Raw genomic sequence first — 22,874 nt, 5'->3', positions numbered from 1 at the left:
AGCGTGACTTTTGCCCCTCCCCCCCCACCACCACCATTCCCTTCTCCTTTTGTGTCATGTCTTTTTAGATTGTAAGCCTGAGGACAGGGAACTGTCTTATCATCTCTGTTGTAAGCCACCCGGATTCCCGGTGATTGGGTGGCATATAAATAAATCCTATTATTATTATTATTATTATTATCATCACACTACAAATAATTAATAAGGCTTTGCTTGCTGTTTACTTACAGATCTGTGGAGGTGGTCCTGGTGGGTAGTTGTGGACTTGCACGGCAGCCTGCAGGCTGGCAAATCCCTTCTCAAGCCTGTTTAGGTCCTCCGGCATATCTGTCGCTGCAGGCGGTGCAGGTGGGCAGTGGTGGGCTTCCACGGCGGCCTGCAGGCGGGCAAATCCCCTCTCCAGCCAGTCCATCTGCTGTGTCATATCCTTCACTGTGGGGAAAAAAGGAACGATTTTTCAATTCTTAGACAACACGAGGGTAATGGTGTGTGAGCAACTAAATCTGTGCATGCACCACCAGGTAGAAGAATGCACCTTCAGCTGGGAGAATGCTTGTGTATTCATCTGTGCTTGTGTGTGCTTGTGTGTCTACATGTGTGCATAAGAGCATGTGTGTGAATGTTTATACCCGCCCACATAGAGATGCATGTATCTGCATCTGTGCGTGTGTGAGTATGTACACACACATGTCTATAAAGTGATACATGGGCATGGTTCTGTGCGTATCAATTGTGCATACGTGCGCACATAAAGGCTTGTGTGTGCATTTGTGTGCAAGTGTGCATGCATGGAAATACCTTTATGTGCATCTTTGCATGTGTGTGTTGATGTGTATATAGAAGTACATAAGGCAGACATATGTATATCAGCATTCTGTGTTTGCGCGCACACATACATACACATGCACACGCACATATGCATATATATATATATATATATATATATGAATATGGACATATCGACATGTGCATATACCTAACCATTCCTTGTATGAATATTCTACGCATACACATATGCATATGTCTGTGTATTCATATATACATACATATCCATACACATATCCTGTGTGGCACATTTACGTATCCCTGGTGGTGGGGCTGAAGATAAAGGGGCAGACGGTGGTGCTGCCGACGGCCCTGGTTGAGGCTCCTCAAGGGAGGCTGCAGAGGTGTCAGGCCGGTCCGGGTCATCCACTACAATGAGATGAACAAAGTGCAAAGTGCAATGTTAGCAATGTATATATATGTAGGCAAACATGCACATATGCATATATGTATATGTTCATGTATATGCCTTGTACATACGAATATTGGCAAAGAAGTGGAGGTGCAAGTGACTGCTCGCACACCAGGAGAAGCATGAAGGCATATATAGGTAAACAATACCAAAACATAATAATATTCATTCACACTCAATTCACTTACTCACTCAATGTATTTGCATATATATGTGTAACCATATATATTCTTGCACATATATAAATACACATATATATGCATCCGTTCAGTCTTACAGCTTGCACTCGGTGACATGCATTTATACCGGAAGGCACACATGCCTCGGAGCTGTGTTCATAAGCACGTATCTAAAATCGTATCTCTGTCAGTTTGTATGTATGTGCATATATATATATATATATATATATATATATATATCCACATGCGTAAACAATCCATCAAACCCACACATATCTGAAACATACAGATAAATGGTACCTGTACCTAGACAGCATATAAGTATGATATATGGCCAATATATATAGCATGTATGTGGTGTGTGTGTGTGAAGAATGTGCAACCAATATATACACCGGGTGCATATATATGTGTGTGTGTTATGTGTGTGTGTGTATACACACACACACACACACACACACACACACACACATATGCATAGACATGCCGGCTACATATGCACATACACATATGTAAAAATACATACAAATACACATGCACACATGTTCATATATATACACGCACATATCTACCCACACATACGCACATATACACACAGATATATACACAGATGCACACCAACATACACGTGGTAAGAAATGTGGAAAGAGACACTTGCCTGCACGTGGGGACCCTTGAACCGGAAGAGGGGGGGCCGGGAGAGGCAGGTGAAGCTTCAGCAGTGGTACAGGAGGAGGAAGTCCCCAGCGTTCACTGCCTCCTGTGCTGCCTTGCACCTGGAATTAGCACGAGGCACAATTTAGCTTTAGCAATTTAGCACTCTAAATGCTTAAGCACCTTTCTCTAAAAATAATCTCTTTGAACCACCTGGTGTTTGTTTTGGCTCCTACACAAAGAGACCTACTGAACTGTGGTGATGCCTAAGATCGTATAAAACAGGACAGAAAACTTTATACAGATCTACCTGCGCTGTACGATATTTATGGCCCATCAGACTCAAGTGCAGCAGCTTTCACCAGGAAGGATCAAGCCTGTCCCAGGTGCTCTGAATAAACCCCTCAAAACCCCTGCTTCTTTGCTTTTTGGTTTTTCTCTGCTCCCACGGTGAGAGTCAGTGTGTTGCAGTGGTCTGAGCTCTGGACTATGACTCTGGAGATCAGGGTTTGAACTCCTGCTCAGCAGTGGAAACCCAGTGGGTGACGTTGAGGAAGTCATGCTCTCTCAGCCTCATAGGAAGGCTAAGGCAAAGACAAACCCTCTCTAAACAAATCTTGCCAAGAAAACCCCATGACAGATTTGTCTCATAGTTGCCATAATTCAGAAATGACTTGAAGGCACATCACCACTCCCAACCAATTGTTTCCCAGGTGCAGTTCAAAAGTAAATGCATAGAAAAGGCATACTGTAGTATTTTGTGCTCTGACCGGTTTGAACACAATACCCACAAAGAAAGTCTTTCATCTTAGCTGCCTCTGCAGAATTTAGAACAAACACAACTTAGTCCCAAATATTCCTACTCGTCAACTATACAGGGATGACCCAGGTTAGCCCTGGGATATCAGGCTTCCAACATGCTGGAATTTGAGGGGGCAGAGGAGCTGTCCCTCCACAACCTGTTTATGTTGCAGCAATTAAATCCAGCAGACTCCTCTTGTAGAAGGCAATTAACTGGGCTCCCTCATTGTTTTTCTAAAGGCATCTCTAAACTCATTGTAAAGGCAGCCCTTTCTCTGTAAAACGCTTGGAGAACTTCCCTCTGGAACAACATAAAGAACAGGAAAGTGAAATGTCTATTCTGTAGTGCTGCCTGAAAGCAGAATTTGGTTTTCCACAAAGAAAATCTTACAAATTCATTGGTGAGGTATATTGCCCTGTAAAGTCAACATCAGCAGGGAAAATCATTCTTGTGAGCCCATTCCTATGTGGTAGATTTAAACAGCCCCTTGCATTGAGCTACTGGAATGCACTTGCTCAAGACTATTCTCTGTGTGACTGGTGCAATGTGGAAGAAGCAGAGGCCACATATACCCAGTGACAGGTAGCATTGATGTGGATACACTGCACATTTTAAAAGCCTTTTCATGTTTTACTTCTGGGCACACTGCAGAATTAAAGCTGCCTTACACCACTTGAACTGCCATGATTCTATCCTACAGATACATCTCAAAATACTGAAAAGTTATGCTTATTAGCTCAGAACCCCTAAAAGTCTTTCTAAGCTAATAAGCATCACTCTTCAATATTTTGAGATACATCTGCCTACCTGTTTTGTTTTTTGTTCTTTTTGTGGTTTTTCAGCCTCCCCCACCATCTTATTTGATACATTCCTTTTTTGTAAGATACATGGCCAACCTATATCTCTCTTGGACATGAATGTAAATCTTTGAACATGTGTCAGTTCCAAAACAGCTATGCTTTCATTGCTGAGTTTCTCCAAATCCGTAACAGATCCTAAATAATGAGTTGTAAAGCAAAACAGATTTTTGCTTCTCAGGTTATAATCTAAAACAGTGCTACTCAAAATGATGAAGGCAGTGGAGCTCAGTAGGTAAATACTTCAACAAGACTGGAAATGCAAATCCTATACATATCAACCAAAGTGTAAGTCCTACAGAAATCACTAGATTTTACTTCTGAGCAGACCTGTATTGAATTGTACTGTATAAAGCTTCAAAGGACTAGGGGTCATTTAAAAATAACAGATGAAAGAACATATTTCTTTCGATGAGAAAGTTTTCATTAGGTTAGTAAAGTATTGTACAACTTGGACATCAAGGCAATTGGAGGGAGGGACATGTACACCCTCAGGATCATTCACACCCCTAAACTGTGAGTTTTGAGATAACCAATACAAACTAAAAGAACATGTCAAAGAGTAAAGGCCAGAAAAGGGAAAATTTCTGAGAAATAATGTGAATAACTACATTGATTAAACATGAAACAGGGTGCAAAAATTGCTGAAAGTTTCCCTTATATCTTTAAATATACCAGTGAGATGAATAATCAAATTGTAGGTAGACATTAGCAAAGTAGAAAATGTTATAGTGCAGGTGCTTATCATGATGGAGATAGTCACCATAGCCACACCTCCAAGGAAAGTCCAAAAATGCAAGCATCTATGTTGATTCATATCAACAAACCAGTTCTAGCAGTTTTCACCACTGCTGGGAGTATGTCTTTTATAAAGATAATAGTCTTAATTGCCCATTAAATTTCAAGCCACCCCAAAATGTTTTGCAATAAGGCAACAATAGTTCACCAACAAAATATTGCTTGTTGCAAAGAAGCCCCTTCCCAATTATTGTGGGGACAGTAGCAAGGAAACAGAAAAGCCTTATGACTTCATCATCATCATCTGTACTAATCACAAAAATCCTGGTATTTTGACTGTGAGTTGAAACTTCACTATTACATCACTGGTAGTTTAACCCTTCATGAACATTTAATATGGAAAATAATTCCAAGCCGCAGAACTGGGTTTCATTGTCTTCCCTAACTTGCTGGAGATCCTAATGTCTGAGATGTATGGATTGTCCACCCTTCTCAGCCTATTCATGATATATGATTAGAATGTTACAAAAAGGAGACTGTTCTCAGTCTGTAAAGAAAGTGAAATGCAGTACTCACATTATTTCAGCAAGCTGCTGGAAGGAAAAGGAATCTTTTCTTTTGCCATATCAGAGAGGGCTGCATGGTTAGATAAATGCCAGTTTGTAAATCACAAGAAAATAAGGCCAATTATACTGCTGAATGTGGGGAAAGAGGAACTGTGAACTCAACAAACTTGGTTTGGAAAGGATCTTTGGTCCAATTGCATTGGAAGTTTCTGTTCCTGTTCCCTATGAATTTAAGCATTTTGGCTTAGTCTCTGGTTTGTGAAACAACCTGACACAGCTTTGTTCTTGCCAGCCACACACATCGCCCCATCGTTACATTTAGCACAGCAGAGTTTGGTTTGAGTGTGTCTGGGCAGTAATTGGAAATAATCTGTTTTACTCTTTACATCCTTCCACACTGCAGAGCATAAATACATTTTGGGAGTGTAGCTCCTAGAATTCCTGCAGCCCAGCAAGATTCGTAACATGTCCCAGCTATGCTGCAAAGTCAAGGTGTGGGGGTGAATGCATTCCCCTTGGGTGCATCCCACACCCCACATTAACGTCTCTATTAATTTCACATTTTCCTTTTGCACTTCTAATGCCAGCTCAGCTGCCAACATCTTCCACTTCCCGCAGGGATGGTGGGGGAGTTTCTGTCTTGCATTTTCTCAGCTGAGCTTATTAATTTAACAAGGAGGAACTCTTCCTAGCAATTACTCTACATCTGCAAACTCTCCCCCAATCTGAGTGTAAAGATGAAGAGATCATGAAGTGACCCAATGGCTGGCTATATAACATACATGAAAGAAAATAGATGTAAAATGTCAGCTTCCTTAGTGGAGCAGATGTGTTACACAATAAAACAAACAAAACAAAGGGATACACTAGATAAGCAAAAGTTCAAGGAATGAGCTCTACAATCTGAACATTCATATTGTTTTTCTTGTATAAAGGAATCTGGAGGCAGCACACTTCTTTAGAGGAAAGGTTTTGTCATTTTCCCCTGGTCATAAGGCTAGTTCAGAAAATGTTTCCTGATTAAATATCTCAGTGGCAGGGCATTTAAAGCAACACAACAGTCCTGGTAGTTCTCTGTCAGCGAATGGAAAAGAAGCAGAGCCTCCACACCTGCTAAAACAAGGACTTTGGAATATTTGGCTCTCATTATTGTTGGACTGCAGATCCCATGGTCTCTTACAACTGGCTGTGTTTGTGAGGGTTGATGGGAATTTATAGTCCAACAGCAGGAGGGCCATATTCACCTGTGCACTTGCATATCAGCAGCATGGAACTCTGCTGATCAGACTAACCCCTTTAGTGCAATGTAGGGGGTGTTCCCACTTAATATTTGAAACGATTTAAAATACAACGTTTTTAATAAAACCGATTCAAAATAACCCTGGTTTTATCTCGCGTTCCAAAACGCGTTATTCTTCGTTCCCATCTGGTTATTTAAATCGAAGTTTTTACCTGCAAGCGTTCCTACTTGGCATGAAATCAGTGTTTAAATAAAGCGATTCTTCTCTTCCATACCTTATTTGGAGCTGTCAATCAATAGTACGTCAGAATGACGTAACGTTAACCCGGATTATTTGGAAGCGATTTAACTTTCGTCAGCGTTTCCATTTCATTGACCGTTTGTGAAATGATGTATTTTTGGCGGTTTTTTTTAAATGAACCAATCAAGGCGCTTAAACGATGAAACGTCATAAGCGCTGTCAGCCTTATATACATTTTCCCTCTGAATTTAGTAGGAAACCCAAGCTCTTTCCAGAGGAACTATGGGATAGGTTTTGCATGACAGCATCCCCTCTTCATGTCTCCCAAGACAGCCAGGGAGAATCCCTTCACAGAGCCCACAGGTCAATGGGGGAGGCTTCTGGCAAAGCGAATTTAGTAGGAAACCCAAGCTCTTTCCAGAGGAACTGTGGGATAGGTTTTCCAGGGCAGCATCCCCTCTTCATGTCTCCCAAGACAGCCAGGGAGAATCCCTTCACAGAGCCCACAGATCAATGAAGGAGGCTGCTGGAAAAGCAGGGAGGGAGCACTCTTCCCAAAGATTCTCTTTCCAGGGTTGGAGGAGAAGGCAGATTCCGTTTGAGAAAGAGAGGGAGAAAGGCTCTATCCCCCCCCCATTGATCAGAGCCCTTCCCTGTCTGGGCGAGATCAGATGCCTCCTCGCGAGGAGCCTTCCCTTCCCTTTCTGGGCGAGATCAGAGCCCAAGCGGGCAGGGAATGCCTCTTCGAGAGGAGGCTTCCCTTCCTGCCTCTCCTCCGTTAGAAATGGGCTCTCCCCACACAGAGGGGAGGTTGCAATCCACCGGAGGAAGCCTTGTAGTCCTTTGGCAGATGCAGGCGCTTGAGCAGCCGGGACTTCAGGCGCTTAAAGCGCTGAAGAGATTAAGCGCCTGTAAACCATTAAAATAAAAAATAAAAATAATCCTTCTCTCTTGTTGAAAGACCACAGCGGACAAAGGGGTGAGGGAAGCAAAAATGGCGACAGCCACGACGGATGGGGACAGAAAGGGCAACTCCCCCAATGACAGCCCCCACCGCAGTCCGCTCCTCCCATCCATCCAACCCGATTCAAAGGCTGTCATTCCTATTTAAATACTCCAGTTCCTAACTCGAATCAATGGAAAAACGTAGGTCGGACCCTAGTGTTTTTTTAACGCGTGTTAAAAGACGAAAACTCGATTCAAATTTTTATCCCGCTCTACGATTCGATTTGTAGTGGGGACGATTGCGGGTTGCTCTAGAACTGTTCTAGGTTTAAATCGGATCCTAATATGAACGCCACTCCTTGGATTCGATTCAGAACGCGGGGTTTCCCCTAGTGGGAACATCCCCGTACTGTTCCTGTAGTGGTCAAGCAGATGCACATGGGAAGACCATTAGCAGGACAGGAGTGCCACAGTACCCTCCTGCTCACATTCTCCAGCAACTGGTATTCAGAAATTTGCTATCTCTACAGGGGCCATCACAAGTAAGGGACCTCTAGGAATCCTTCTCATCATCTTTTAAGTTCAAACAGATTGGTGCTAGGTACACAAATATGTAATAGAAAATTCCATAATTTAACCAATTGCCTTGGTAACACTTTCTTTTTTCTGTCCTGAATTTTCCGTTCAGTGTCAGTGAACAAATCTGGGTTTTGGCATTATAAGAGAAAAAGAAAATCAACTCCCGCTCCAGAACATTACATACTTCCATCATGTTCCTCATGCCACTTGCTTCTTAATTCTGTATTTCCTCTTGTTCATAGCTAAAGAAATTCAGACACTGCAAGCCCTTTCTTCGTAAAGGAGTATCTCCATCCTCTGGAGCATATTAGTTGCCCTTTTCTGCACCTTTTTTCCAGCCTTACCATAGTTTTTTGGATGTGTGAGCAATGAATTAAACTTTACAAGGTATTTCAAGCATGGTCACACCATCAACTTGTTTAATGGGATTATGAAACTGGCTTGCTGAAGCCCAGCAATTATTATTACTTACATATCAGTTATGGCACTCTTTGAAATATTAAAGGATTTCAGGTAACACAGATCAGTTGGAAGGTGTAGTTGTGGCACTACTCAAAGCTTGCATGCATCGATTCATATGATACAAGGCTTCCATTAAGGATATACCCAGCTCTACTTCCCTTCAGAATGATTTGATGGATGCATTTGGTTTTTGCTCGGTTATACTTACCAACAGCAATCTTTGCTGTGAGAATTCAAGAATTTCCATCATTGAAAATATTTGGAGCCATAGTTCCGGAAGTGTTTCCAGTATAAATTTGGCACTAATCCTGGCTGCAGGGATATATCATCCTCATATATAGTGCATGGAGAGATATAGATATAATGAGAGAATGCAATTGGCCCTGTAAGCAACTTTCTTCTTTAATTCTGCCTTGCATTTTTTGGCTCACAGATAAATAGGTTAGAAGTCTGTTGTGCTGACTCAGGCTGGGCTATACGACACCGAGGTCTCTTCCAAATGCACTACAGCAGCACACACACATAAACAACCTGGTATATTCACAGTATTAGGCCTTGATTAGAAGTCTTGGGGCATGCATAAACACAAATGCTGCCCAGAGAGAAAAGGGATATATTTGCACCTAGCTCCTATATCTAATCCTACTAATACTTAACAAGAAACAGCAGAATTGGAATTAATCCACAGACTACAGTTCATCAGCAATGGGATGAACAAAGATAATGGTTTCCTGGCACGTTACACACATTTCAACACTATCTAATCCTTATCCTCATGGGGGCACCCTTGACCTGTTCATCACATCACTCTCTGTTTCCACACTCATCTACTCTCCTCACCTACAGGCTAGTTTCCTCTGCCTTTGTTCATCAGCGACCAGACCATAATTAAAACTGGATTTGCCACTTCATTTCCATACAGAAAGGATTTTGAATTTGCATTGACATTTTCACACAGTAATGGCATATATAGGTCTGTCCCTGGCTTTCCACTCCACCAAATGCATCTGAGGAAATAGACATAAGTCTACTACAACTCATGCTGCCAACTTATTTTTTTGTTAATCTCAAAGGTGCTACAAGATCTCTATCTCTCTTTCAGCTTTCTGAATAAGACATGAGGCTTGATCTGATGTGTTTCCACCATGCCAGTATTACCACACATCAATACCACTGGGTAGGCACTTCCTGACCGTAAGAGCTGTTTGACCATAGAATAGGCTGCCTCAGAGTGTGATGGAGTCGTCTTCTTTGGAAGTTTTTAAACAGGCTAGATGGCCATTTCTTAGGGTTGCTTTCATTGTGTATTCCTGGATGGAATACACAATCAAAAGGGATGAGCCCTGTGGTCTCTTCCAATTCCACATGATCCCATGCCAAGCATCCACATCTGTTTTCTCCTGTAGCTACAAGAGCCAAAGAACACCAGATCCTCTTGTAAATGACATTTGGGGATTTCAGATGTGTTCAGACCAGAGAATGTGGTTACTTACTGTATTTTATTAAAGAGTTTTTACCACCTTGAGCTTATAGAAATACTGTAATAACTAAAGTAAATATAATAACATTGTTCAAAGATTCTCACCTGTTCACGCCAGATCAGGAGACTGAATTACTTGTACAATTTCAAAGCCTGAACAGAATTTACATAAATATGGTACTAAGTTAGAGTAGATATAGAAATATGATTAATTGCATTGTCCAAATTGTATCCATCTTGCTTAAGAGTTCTATTCATTCTATTCATTGTTGTATTGCCAGTATAGTGGATTCTTGGTATCCACTGGGGTTTGGTTCCAGGATCTCCCATGGATACCTAAATCTGTAGATGTTCAAGTCTCATTAAATACAATGGCATAGTAAAATGGTGTCCCTTACATAAAATATCAAGGTTTACTATATGGAATTTGTATAATTTTGTAATATTTGTGAGCTGTGGATAGTTGAATTCATGGATAAAAAAACTATGGATATGGAAGGCCAACTATACTTTCTACTTTCTGAAGCACTGAGGAATCTAGGAGGAGAGCTAAAGGGGTTAGATATAACCTAGCATGAACTCTGAGGGGGAGGGGGGGAGATGGCTTTTTAAAAAGTACAAATTGAGAATCCCCCAGATAGCATGGTCAATGGCTACACTGTCTAAAGGATTATGGGAGTTACCATCCAAAAAGGCACTTTTTAAAGCTCTGGCCAAGACAAGCAGGTTCATAGCACACATTGCTACGGGTACAAAATGCTTCCCAAACAGTATCTCAGCAAACTTTATAATAATGCAGGTCTATCACAAATATCCCTGTGTTACAGGTGAGTATTAATGGTGAGAGAAGGTTGTCTTGCCAAGGGCCACTCATTCTCTCAGCCACTGCTCCCAGATGAGCTAAAATTCCACTGAGGTTTTATCTCATACCTCAAGCTCTTCAACTTCATCTTGCAGCAATTCCAAGCTTGCTTACTTGCTTGGGAAAAGATTTTTTTCAGAGAACTCTCTGCTCTCTTCCATTAATCGTCTAGCCTGTGAACTATGCACTGGGTAGACATAGCTTCAAGATTTCTAGGGTGTCTTTTTTATTTTCAGAGAGATAAATAGAATTTATTGCTCCGTTTATTGCTTTTCTTTTTCTCAACCGGCCCAAGGCCATGGGGAGGGTATGTGCCTAGTAAGCACTAGTTAATAGTCTGTGTACTCTGTCTCACATACCATGTGAAAATACCATGTAGACTAGTGACTCCGACACTGCTACTTTTCGACCTGTATCTGTGATAGATAGATACTGTAGATAGATAGATAGATAGATAGATAGATGATAGATAGATAGACACACACATATACACGCACCTAATGAAAGCATGTTGCTTTGAAAAGCAAACAGTGAGATTTGTGTGCCTTTTTGAGTTTGCTTAATAAAAGTATTAACCACAATATGAACTTTGGCTTGACACACACAGACACAGACACACACACGCACCACTTTTTGGTTACTATAGCTACTCCTACATTTGTATACATTTTGGAGACAGCTCTTGTTTTGAAAGCATAAGAGGGCAGAAGACAGCCACACTTTGACATTACTTGATATATTTCAATTTTTCTAAGCAATGAGTTGAATCCCTTGCCTCTTAGCTCACTGATCAAAGTATGTGTGGCAATTAAGTGTGTGGACGCATGTGGTGATCCCTGGGGGAATTAGCCCTGTGCGTGTACAATAAGAATATAACTGTTTGTTTACTGCACAAGGAGAGCCCTTGCATTTGTACAATATCTGAAATCAATCTGCCTTCTCCCCAAACTTGACAACTCACAACCATTCCTTTCAGAGAGGCTTGTTCTGAAGCCCTCCCAGCACAATCTCAAAATCCCCCACTGACCGCAAGGTGAAACAACAAAGCACATTTACATCAGAAATGAGGAAAGGATTGGGAGCAGAGAAGAGAGAAAACTGAGAAAAAGTGTTTTGAGAGAGAGAGGAAGAGAGATAATCATATTCTAAACTCAATTCAAATCACCTATAAAAGACTGGATGAAGGAATCAATGTAGCAAGCCCTTGGAAAATCTAGCTTTGTGGCCTATAACTCAAATAATTACCCAAATGTCTTGGCCAGTGGCTTGTAGTCCACAGAAGTAAAATTTCTAAACTGTACCATTATTTATAGTAAACAGATTTTGGTTTTCCAGATTTTCTTAGTAGATATGACAGTGGAGCACTGACTGCGGTCTACCCAAGTTGATAAGATGGTAGGAACATTTATTGGTTCCCAGCGGCTGCTAAGCACATTTTAGAAACAATCTGGACAATTTCTCAGCATATTCCTCCTACCTTCTAACCCCTATGCAGGCAAACTGACTTTGCCATGAAGTAACATAGACAGTCTTTTTTGACAAATGTAGAAGAAATTCTTGTATACAGATTAGAATCAAGATCCTCAATATGAGGTAGAATTCAGCCTTGCTCAAGCACTGCTTGTTTTACTATCACTTGTTTTGAGAAGCGTAATAAAATAACCATTCTTCAGTGTTCATAAATCTGATGTAAAGCTGATAATTTCCTAAGCTGCTTTAGAAATGGTTCCCATGAACAGGACTGACCCTGCCACAGAGTAAAGTCAGACAATTACCTCAGCAGATGCTAGGGGCAGCCTGCCTCATGAATTCTCCAGCTGTTTCCCTCCCTTCCAGAACAGCACTGTCTGAGTTCTCAGTAACCTGTTCTCAATCTGCTAAGATGCCTCAAGTGTGGTATTTCATACTCTTCCCTTCGCAGCTACCAGACCAGCTTCTGTGTGCAAAACGGGAAGCAGACATTTTGTTGTGAAGTCGAAGGCTTCACAAAGATGCCAGCCACAGATGCTGGCAAAACATCAGGAATAAACTCTTCTCGAACATGGCCACATAGCCCAAAAAACCCCCCACAAAAAAGACATTTTGTTTTTTGGCTCAGACAGCAAAATGTCTCCAACTGGCCCTGCCAATGTAGACACCAGCTAAAATTCAGTGTTGCAGTTACAAATTCATAACCTAGAGTTATGGCTCCATAACCAATTCATACCTCACAAAGCCTACATATTCATGATCATGGCTATGGCCCAGTACAGACGGGCCCTTTGCAGTGCGCTCATGACATGCTAGAGGGGGCAGGGCGTGCACACGGCCCGCAACCCTAGCACATCATGGGTGCGCCGCAGCTGTGCGGCACCATCTAGATGGTGCGTGCAGCGATGACATGCCAGCAGCACAGTGTCCAAATGGGGCTGTGCCACTGGCACGTCATCGTACAGTCGCTCCTTTCTTGCTGTGCAGCAGCACTGGGCAATTTGGTTGCTACGGTGCTGCTGTGGAGCAAGGAGAGGCGCCTCCCTGGCACCTCTTTTTGGTGCTCTGTGCTGCGCCATTGTTGCCATGAACATAGTCTCCCAGCCTGCTTTACTGGGTTTGAACCCAAAGGGTGCTCAACAATGGCTCCTTTTCATCCTGGAGAGAAGTGACCAGTGTGGTCCTACAGGGTTCTGTCCTGGGCCCAGTGCTATTCAACATCTTCATCAGTGACTTGGATGACGGAAGTGGGGGCATACTTATCAAATTTGCAGATGACACCAAATTAGGAGGAATAGCTAACACCCCAGAGGACAGGATCAAAATTCCAAATGACCTGAATAGAATAGAATAGATACTGCAGTTAGGGTAATAAAATGAAATGCATAGATATAGGATGGGGAACATCTGGCTGAACGAGACTACATGTGAAATGGGTCTAGGAGTCCAAGTTGAACATGAGTCAACAGTGTGATATGGCAGCTAAAGGGGCCAATGTGATTTTAGGCTGCATTAATAGAAGTATAGTGTCTAGATCAAGGGAAGTAATAGTGCCACTCTGTTCTGCTTTGGTCAGGATTCACCTAGAAGACTGTGTCCACAATTCAAAAAGGACATTGAAAAACTGGAGTGTGTCCAAAGGAAGGCAACTAAAGTGATGAAGGGTTTGGAAACCATGCCCTATGAGGAATGCCTTAGGGAGCTGGGGATGTTCAGCCTGGAGAAGAGAAGGTTAAGAGGTGATATGATAGCCCTGTTTAAATATTTGAAGGGATGTCATATTGAGGAGGGAGCAAGCTTGTTTTCTGCTGCTCCCGAGGCTAGGACCTGGAGCAATGGATGCAAGCTACAGGAAAAGAGATTCCACCTCAACATTAGGAGGAATTTCCTGACAGTAAGGGCTGTTCGACAGTGGAACAAACTCCTTTGGAATGTAGGGGAGTCTCTGCCTTTGGAGGTCTTTAAGCAGAGGCTGATTGGCCATCTGTCGGGTATGCTCTGATTGAGTGTTCCTGCATGGCAGGGGGTTGGACTTGATGGCCCTTGTGGTCTCTTCCAACTCTATGATTCTATGAGCAGCTGCTGTGAGCAACAGAGATGTAGTCTTCTATTGATTGGATGCAACAGCCTGATATTTGCATTTCACTCCCATTAGCAATATCCAGAGTGGGGAGGAATTGAAACAGGGATCTTGTCTCTGATTGTCTCATTGGAGATCACTGGGGAAAGATAGATGGACTGATAGATCACTGGGGCTGCAACCCAATCAACAGTAGTGACCAATGCCTGTTGAACCAGGATGAGGTGAGTCAGGCTAGAACACACTAAGTAGCTGGTATAGGTTCTTGATCACCATTTTCCTGATGCAACCAAGGACTATAGGGGGCTCTTGGTATCGCTGAGGTTTTTGTTCCAGGACTCCCTGCTGATACCAAAATGTATGGATGCTCAAGTCTCATTAAATACAGTGGCATAGTAAAATGGTGTCCCTTATATAAAATGGCAAAATCAAGGTTTGCTTTTTGGTTTCTATATGTTTCTGCATATTTTCAAGCCATGGATAGTTAAATCCATACATAAAGAATCTGTGGATATGGAGAGCCAACTGTAATCTGTTTTTTTTTTGTTTTGTTTCCAGTGTATCAGGTGTGACCTGAAAGGAGATGGCTTCCAAAAAAGCAAATGCACAGCTTGGAAAATTACTCTTTGAACTTCAGCTCCCAGAATCCTGCAACCAGCATGGCCAAGCTCTGAAATGTTAGCTGGTCTCTTTTGAGGTTGCCTCTTGTTTGACACAGAACTTTGCTAAGACTTTCCTGGTTGTGTCTATACTTCATCCCCTGCTGAAAACCAATCATTTTTATTTCTATCTACAGCTTCCACCTGGCTGAAAAAGGAATTGTTAAAATAGTTTCCCAATAGTATTTAAGAGAAAGCAGTTTGATTTATCTTAAAATACTTAGTTTTAAATGCATCTTTTCTTTAAAAAAAAAACAAGTTGAGAAGTCAATTGTAAAATTCAGCTAAGACAATTTAAAAGGTTCTGGCTTCCAAGAAAGTCTGAAAAGTGTGCTATTGGTTTATTTAGAGCTTGCATCGTTTGAATATGTCAAGCAGTTATTTCAGCCCATCCCTGCTTTCTGTGTGAATGGAGTTGACACATCAATAAGGTCACCATTGTGGTTAGTTTAACCCTGTGTTAAAACCCACCATGGCTGAAGGGTGGCAGGCAGATGACAAATCTTTAGGGCTGTTAAGGTTACAAATCAGGTTCCCCTTTCCACTGCTGGAGCAAACATGTAGATGAAACAGGTTTCTTAACATGAGTCCAAGGAAAGGACAGATTAACGGATTAAAAAAAAAAGATTAACCACGTAATTTTTTAAAAAAAATCCTGACAATCTGTCCTTTACTGATTTCACTTCCCTTGTAAAAGAAAGTAATATAATGGAAATCAACTTGCAGCACTTCTAATGCTGCTCAGTTATAAAACATACACTTTTGCAAAACTGACTTTCCTGGTACACCATGCCCTTTAATTTCATTGCAGAAGTCCCAGTCAGAAGCACATGTTCATTTCTTCGCAAGCCCTTCTTCTACTATACCCAAGGCTGGTATGAAGAGAAAGAAGCTGAGCAGAAAAGTCCTCTGGAGATTTCGTGCCTAGCTCAATAATCTTTACAACTGAGTTTGACCCAGAAAGCAAATTGTAGGATGTTGAAAAACAAGAATGGGGGAGGGAAGACACACACTGCAAGTAACATTTAAAAGACAAACAAAGCCATAAATCATGAAGTCCTTAGGAGTGGTGTAATGGTGAACTTCAAAGCACATGCATTCACCATGTTGGTCCCTATAGCCAATTTCCCAAGAGAGTTCAACTCCTGGCAACTATAGGCCCAAACAGACAGGCCAAAATAAAGCTGCTTTGGGTCATTTTGGAGGTATGCTTTTTAAATGACATATGCATCTTAAGAGGCCAGAAGCTGCGCCAAAGCTGTGCTTCACTCCTTAGGACTGGAGTGTGGCTTTAGCGTGGTTTCCAGCATCTTAGGACACATGCATCATTTAAACAGCATAACTCCAGTGACCCAAACCAGCTCTATTTTGGCCTGTCTATAATCACTATAACAAACCACTCTTAGCAGTTCTCACCTCCAGAAGCAGCAGGACATTTTTAGGATAATGTTTGAAATGTCTATTCAAGATCTAGCCATCCCCAAACACTGTTACAACAGGAGTAGCTCGCAATAATATATTGTTGCCAGAAAATCAATTTTCCCTCCACTAAATGCATCTGAGGAAGTAGACTGTAGTCTACGAAAGGTCATGCTGCCAACTTTTTTCTTTCAGTTAGTCTCAAAGGTACTACAAGATCTCTCTACATACTGATTCTACAGATTAACATGGCTATATCTTTGAATTTTCCCTCCAGTTACTATGAGAACTGCAGCTCGGCTCAGAGGTAACATTGTGGTAGCAGATGATGCCATTGCTCTTCTTGCTATGTGCCTCCAAGGTGTCTTCAGCTTATGACAACCCTATGAATGAGAGACCTCCAAGACCACCTGTTGACAGTTTTGAAGGCTCAACTTTGTAGTTTCTTTGACTGATTGCAATATGATCTCCTATTTTTTCTAATAACTTTTACTTTACCAAACATTTTCATTTCCAATGAGTCATGTTGTCACATAATGTGTCCAAAATATGATTGCCTCAATTTAGTCCTTTTGATTTCTTGTGAGACTTCAGGTTTGATTTGCTTTTGGAACCAGTGACTCATCTTTTTAGTGGTTCATGACAGCCACAGAACTCTCTTATAGCATCACATTTCAAATGAGTTGATATTTTCTTACTGCTCCTATTGACCAGAAAGTCCCAACCCTGTGAGTTCCAGTCTCACTATAACACTGGATCTTATACTATAGTCTTTTATATGCAGGATAGATATAGATATATAGATATAGACAAACAGATAAATAAAAAACTTCAGGCCCATTGCTCCTGCTCAAAGCATAGTTATTTTTTGAATTCCAATCCTTGAATTGTTCACTGAGGAAATCTGTGAGTTGTAGCTAAAAAAAGCCCCAAAACTTTTTGAGACCATGATTTGAATTGGAAGTGGGTTGGCAGGGACAAAGGGTAATTATTCCCAAATATGAAACAGATCAGAAATTTGTGCAACAAGGTATACCTGCTTTCTCTTATCATTAGCTAAGCCAGTGGAGTAATTTTATTGTGCAATAGTACATGTAGAGTTAGTTGGAATAGGACATTTTACTAAGGAATGGTCTCGATACCTATTCTTGCCCCAGGAAAATATGGTGCTTTTAATGTTATATTTTGTGATAATGGAAGCTTCAGACATGGAATGGGTAGATGAAAAAGGTGAAAATAGAAGCTTTCAAAGGCCAGGAAAACAAGTCTTGTTTGCAAATCAACTGATACAGTGCCCAAGGAAGAGGCTGCAGTCTATTGGAGGAATTGACTAGGGCTCTCAACATTGGACTAGGTGGATACTGATCAGATCTAGGAGAGTACCAAAAATACAAAATAAAATTTGCATTAGTCTTAGTTTTTCTAAGAGAGGCAGTTTGAAACATATTGGAATATTCCAAGAGAAATGAGGGTTTGTGTTTTTTTTTAAAAAAAAACAATATTTTAATTATTTTCCTTTGAGGCTATCAGTCATTTGCATTAGCTATTCTCACTGTGTATTTTTAATTTTAAATTCTAATGTCTTTTATTTCTATTTATACTTAAGAGCCCAGGAAGCAATATTTCACTCAAAGCATTTCAGCTATTTATAATTATTAGGTTAATTTCATTCAGGACTGGAAACTTTGTACTTTCCTTTTCTTGTTAAACTACAATGAGGCCTTCAGATTCATGGCTGTGGTGTCACTGGGTAACATCTTTGGAAATTGAAAGTTTAGGACATTTTGGCATGGAACATGTCCTTGAGCCTCTCTTGCATTGTGCATTTCATGTAAGAATACTGTTAAAGCAGGAGGAAAACTGAATAACCCAACTAATGCAGGCTTTGTATTCACAACAGGAAGCAGGTTCAAAGCCAGCCAATTGAAGCTGCCAGTGCTTTGCTTGTGTCCCTGGGAGTTGCTTTAGAGGCCAAGCACTTCTTGGCTCCAGACCTATTATGTAGTCACCTTGTAATGGAATAATTAGCAGCTACACAGTCAGGAGTCAGAAACTTGTCCAGTTACCGAGTGCTTCATATTCGATACACAAGAATGTCAAGGATTTAGAAGAGCACCAGCTGGTTTGCCTGTAAAGAAATGTCCATCTTCACACACATACAAAAAGCAGACGTGCATATGTGCATACATATATAGACTGTGTGCAAATATATGGCTGCAGGCTTTTGTTTAGCATGGAGGCAAATTATGTATACATAGTGGAGACTGTAAGCATATCTTACAGGCTTCCAATATAAAGTTGGAGAATGAAGAAAGCACAACACAATGTTTCATTGTGATGCTTTTGAATTGGGGTGGAAATTACATGATTCTACATGTTGGACTGCAATACCTAGCAGCCCTAGCAGGAGTTACAATCCAACATTTGGAGGGCGGTATGATTTCCACACCTGATTTAGAATATGAGGCTACTGAAAGAGTGCAGCAGCCTTTCTGATATGAGGACAGCTGGGCCTCAAAGGTTTTCTTCCCAAGGAACAGTTCCACAATAGAACTGATGAAGTAGTGCATAAGTATGCTGTATAGTGGTAAACTTTACAAAAAATATATGTTTAATATCAGACTGGCTCATATGTCATGTATCACATCCAGAAAGAGACAAGACCTCTCACAGGTATAGGCAGCATAGGAAACTGAAATAATTGGAAAACCTCTTTAGTGGCAAGATTCTAACAGTGGTCTTTGTTTGCTTTGCTACTTGTCCACATAACCACATGCTAAAGAGGAATAGCACTCTTGTTGACCCTTCACAGTCTTGTTGACTTTTCACAGAGTGATGGGCAATGTATGGCACTCCAGTAGTTGAACTGCAAATCCCATCAGCCCTTGCCCATACAGCCTATGTTGAGGAATTCTAGGAGCTGCAGCCCAACATCTGGAGGGCTTCACTTTTGCGAATTACTTTCTTAATATCTGGATAGAAGGAATGTTAACAGATGCAAGTTATCCTATTCCTGCTTTGGGAAAATGTCACTGACTTCATAGGCAGCTGCCCTACACTCACATGATTTGCCTGTCTAATCCTGTACTACCTACTCTGACTGGCAGAGGACTTCTCATCTCCCAGTTCAACTGGAGATGCCAAAGATCAAAGCTGGTAGCTCTGATATACAAAATATATGATTCACCAATGATCTGCAGTCCCCCTCCTTTTTTTTCTGTCTGGTCATCTTACCAAAAAAATCAACTCTTCCCTCAATATCTATCTTCTAAACACATAGTCTATTGTTTTTCCACATCTTGTGTCCTTTTACATCTTTCTATCCATAGTTTTTGTGTAACTCTGGATAGGAAACAGCATCAGGATTGCACTTTCAACAAATTTTCCAGTTAATTAACAATTAAAAACAGACCATCATCATGACATGAACCAAGTGTTTTTAGCAACACACACTGCTCCAGGTAGTGATCTGTTCATCAGGGGCTGAGACATGGAAAATTCTTCTACTGCATGCTCCCTCTTTTCTATAAAAAGAACAATTTTAAAAAATCCTTGAATGCCAAGGAAAGAAAACACATCTATGAGCAACAGCACCATCTGCTGGCCTCCAATGCCGTATGGTTAATGCTTTACTGAGAGCCAGCATGGTTTCATCGATGGGACTCTGGAGCCCAGGGTTTGTTTCCTAGCTTGGCCATGAAACCCACAAAATGCCCTTGGGTTTCAGGGGAAGGCAATGGCAAACCTCCTCTGAACAAATTTTGCCAAGAAAACCCCATGATAGGTTCGCCTTAGGGACACCTTATATTGGAAACAACTTGAAGGCATAAAACAACAGCTTTATAGCATGCAAAATTGAAGGGCAGACAGGCAACTCTCACTACAAGGTTATGGCACTTGCAGGTGGTGGTTTTGTATGAGGATCAAGCATGCTGCATCAACATGCAAAAAACTACAATCACTGCAAAAGTCAGTGGCATCTCATAAAGGGTCTGGTCCTCCTATTTAGGATTGTATGGGCAGTTGGGCACCCTTGTCTGCACACTCCACACTAGCCATAGGGCAAACTGTTACTCTCTGGCTTCCAAAGCAATCTAATCGACCCTGAATGTGTAAACCTTTCACCATCATGTTTCTTTCCAAATACTTCCATCAGCTAGAAGTAGACCTGCTTAGTTAGGTTTAGGTTTAACAAGCCTGTTTCTTTACTATGTTTTTTTTTTTTACAAAAAGATTAAAATTAAAAACCCCTCTTGGCACCATTTCACTGTACAGAGCAAAGCCTCCCAATTCGTAAAAGCAAGCTCTGTCATGAAGTTTAAACAGCAGAGGAGCTCCTCATCATACGGGATAATGAAAGGAAGAGTTATTTATAGAAAATCTGATACTCCTTTTAATCCGATTAATTGTTCTCCCTCTGACATTACTAATTGCCTTGATAGAGCTTAGCTGCTTTTGCAATTCTGAATAGCAGCAGTCTCTGCTGAGCACTAATAATTATACACTTGATTTTCAACTCCAGCAGGAAACTGGGGGGGGGGGGGGGGGGTGCTGTTATGGTTAAAAAGGTTCTACAGATATTCTCCAAAACTTTTGTGTGCTCATGAAGGAAATTAGCGACATTAAAGATCTAATTTCTGCTTGGATAGGAGAATATTAGGTCAGTTAGGTCAGTTCAGACTCTAAACTCAATGGTCCCACTTGGAAGTGAGGGTCTCTTCAGGATGGGGATAGAAGTTAGAGATTTCCATCAATTGCATTTCACCTTGGATTTCTAACTCCCAGTTACTGGCATCTGATGATGTTGATCCAGTCTACAAAAACTAATGCTACAAACTTCTTTCTTTCAGGCTGCATCCACACTGCAGAAATAATAGTTTGACACCACTTTAACTGCTATGGCTTAATGCTATGGAATCTTGGGAAACTTATATCCCAATTGTTCATCTGCAACATTTCCTACACCTACCCTACCACAAGATTGGACTTCTGAAACAAAGATGGGGAAGAGGGGACAAGGAACAGATTTGCATAAGGACCATGCACAGTTATTATACTAAAAACAAGTAACTGGGTTGAATGCATTCTGACATGATCTGTTCCTTAATTCTAAGTGTGCATCTGCTTCTTAGTTCCACCGTGTTCACAAGTGTATCCTGTGAAGCCATGAAACAGGGCTTTTTCCATGGTTGCCTCTAGGTTCCATAACTTTCTTCCTAGGGAGACTGGAAGGGCCACTATCCTTTTCTGTTGATAGTGAATGCCTTTATTCATTTTAACAGGATTTCAAGTCAGGGTTATTATTACAGAAAGGACTTTATTAGGATGCTGTACTGCCTTTAATTGTACTGCTTTTATTTTAAAATGTATATTCTAAATCTTTTAAATATTATAGAAAGTTTAATTTTAATATCAATATTTGGTTTTCTTTATTTTACTTTTATTTAAAGACATAGCTGTGTTAGTCAGGATCAGTATGCAAAGAGATCATGTAGCATCTTTGAGACTGCAAAGTTGGTAACACAAGCTTTCATCGACTTAACTCCACTTTTACAGATGGATAAGTCTATGAAAGCTTATGCTACCAAACAAATTCCTTCTCCCAGTCGGTCTCAAAGCTGCGACAAGATCCCTTTATGTTTTGTTTTATTTTGTAAACTGTCTTGAGTCCTAGCTTTTTTTTGGGGGGGGGGAGGAGGGGGGAGGCAGAAAATAAATAACATGTAGAGAAAGGAGGAAGAAACAGCAACAACCAGTTTTACACTTTTCTTCAGCAATAATTTAGGTCTCTAGGGGAAAAACCAAGCAGATACTGGAAGCCTGAATTCCATCTATCCTTACTTTAGATGGCAATGTTTATTACTCAGTTCAAAATGTGGTAAATTAATGGTGCTGTTTGGAAGTCCGCTGCTCATGCTGCTGAACTAAGCCCTGGGATTCTGTCCGAAAGTTCTGCCCTGCTGCTTTGTAGGCATGCACACAGAATCAATGAACAGGGTTATAATTTCCTGTTCCCATTATGTAAGGATGGACTATAGCAGTTCATGTATGAGATTCAAAAGACTCTTACTCAGGGGTATTATATAAACCCTCACTCCTTCATTATATAATCTCTTGTTCCTTGATACTAGCATATTGCCATTGCCAGTATTTCCACTGAGATGACTGGGTTCCACATTTGCTTAAAAAGAAAGGTTTAATTACAGTACTGTGCCAACATAAACACAAAGAATAAGAAGCTTAGCAGACAACAAGAATCTAACAACATTAAATTGAAAATGAACTAGCTGTGTAATTAGATTGCAACAGTTAAACCAAAAACCGAAACAAGTAAACAGGGCAGCAGTATACTGTACATAGAAAATGAATGTAGAATTGCTTCATTATGGAATAGGCAGAAACTA

The sequence above is a fragment of the Sceloporus undulatus genome, chromosome 3 (assembly GCF_019175285.1).
Source record: "Sceloporus undulatus isolate JIND9_A2432 ecotype Alabama chromosome 3, SceUnd_v1.1, whole genome shotgun sequence".
In the NCBI taxonomy this organism is placed as follows: Eukaryota; Metazoa; Chordata; class Lepidosauria; order Squamata; family Phrynosomatidae; genus Sceloporus; species Sceloporus undulatus.
This window is presented reverse-complemented; position numbering follows the sequence as displayed.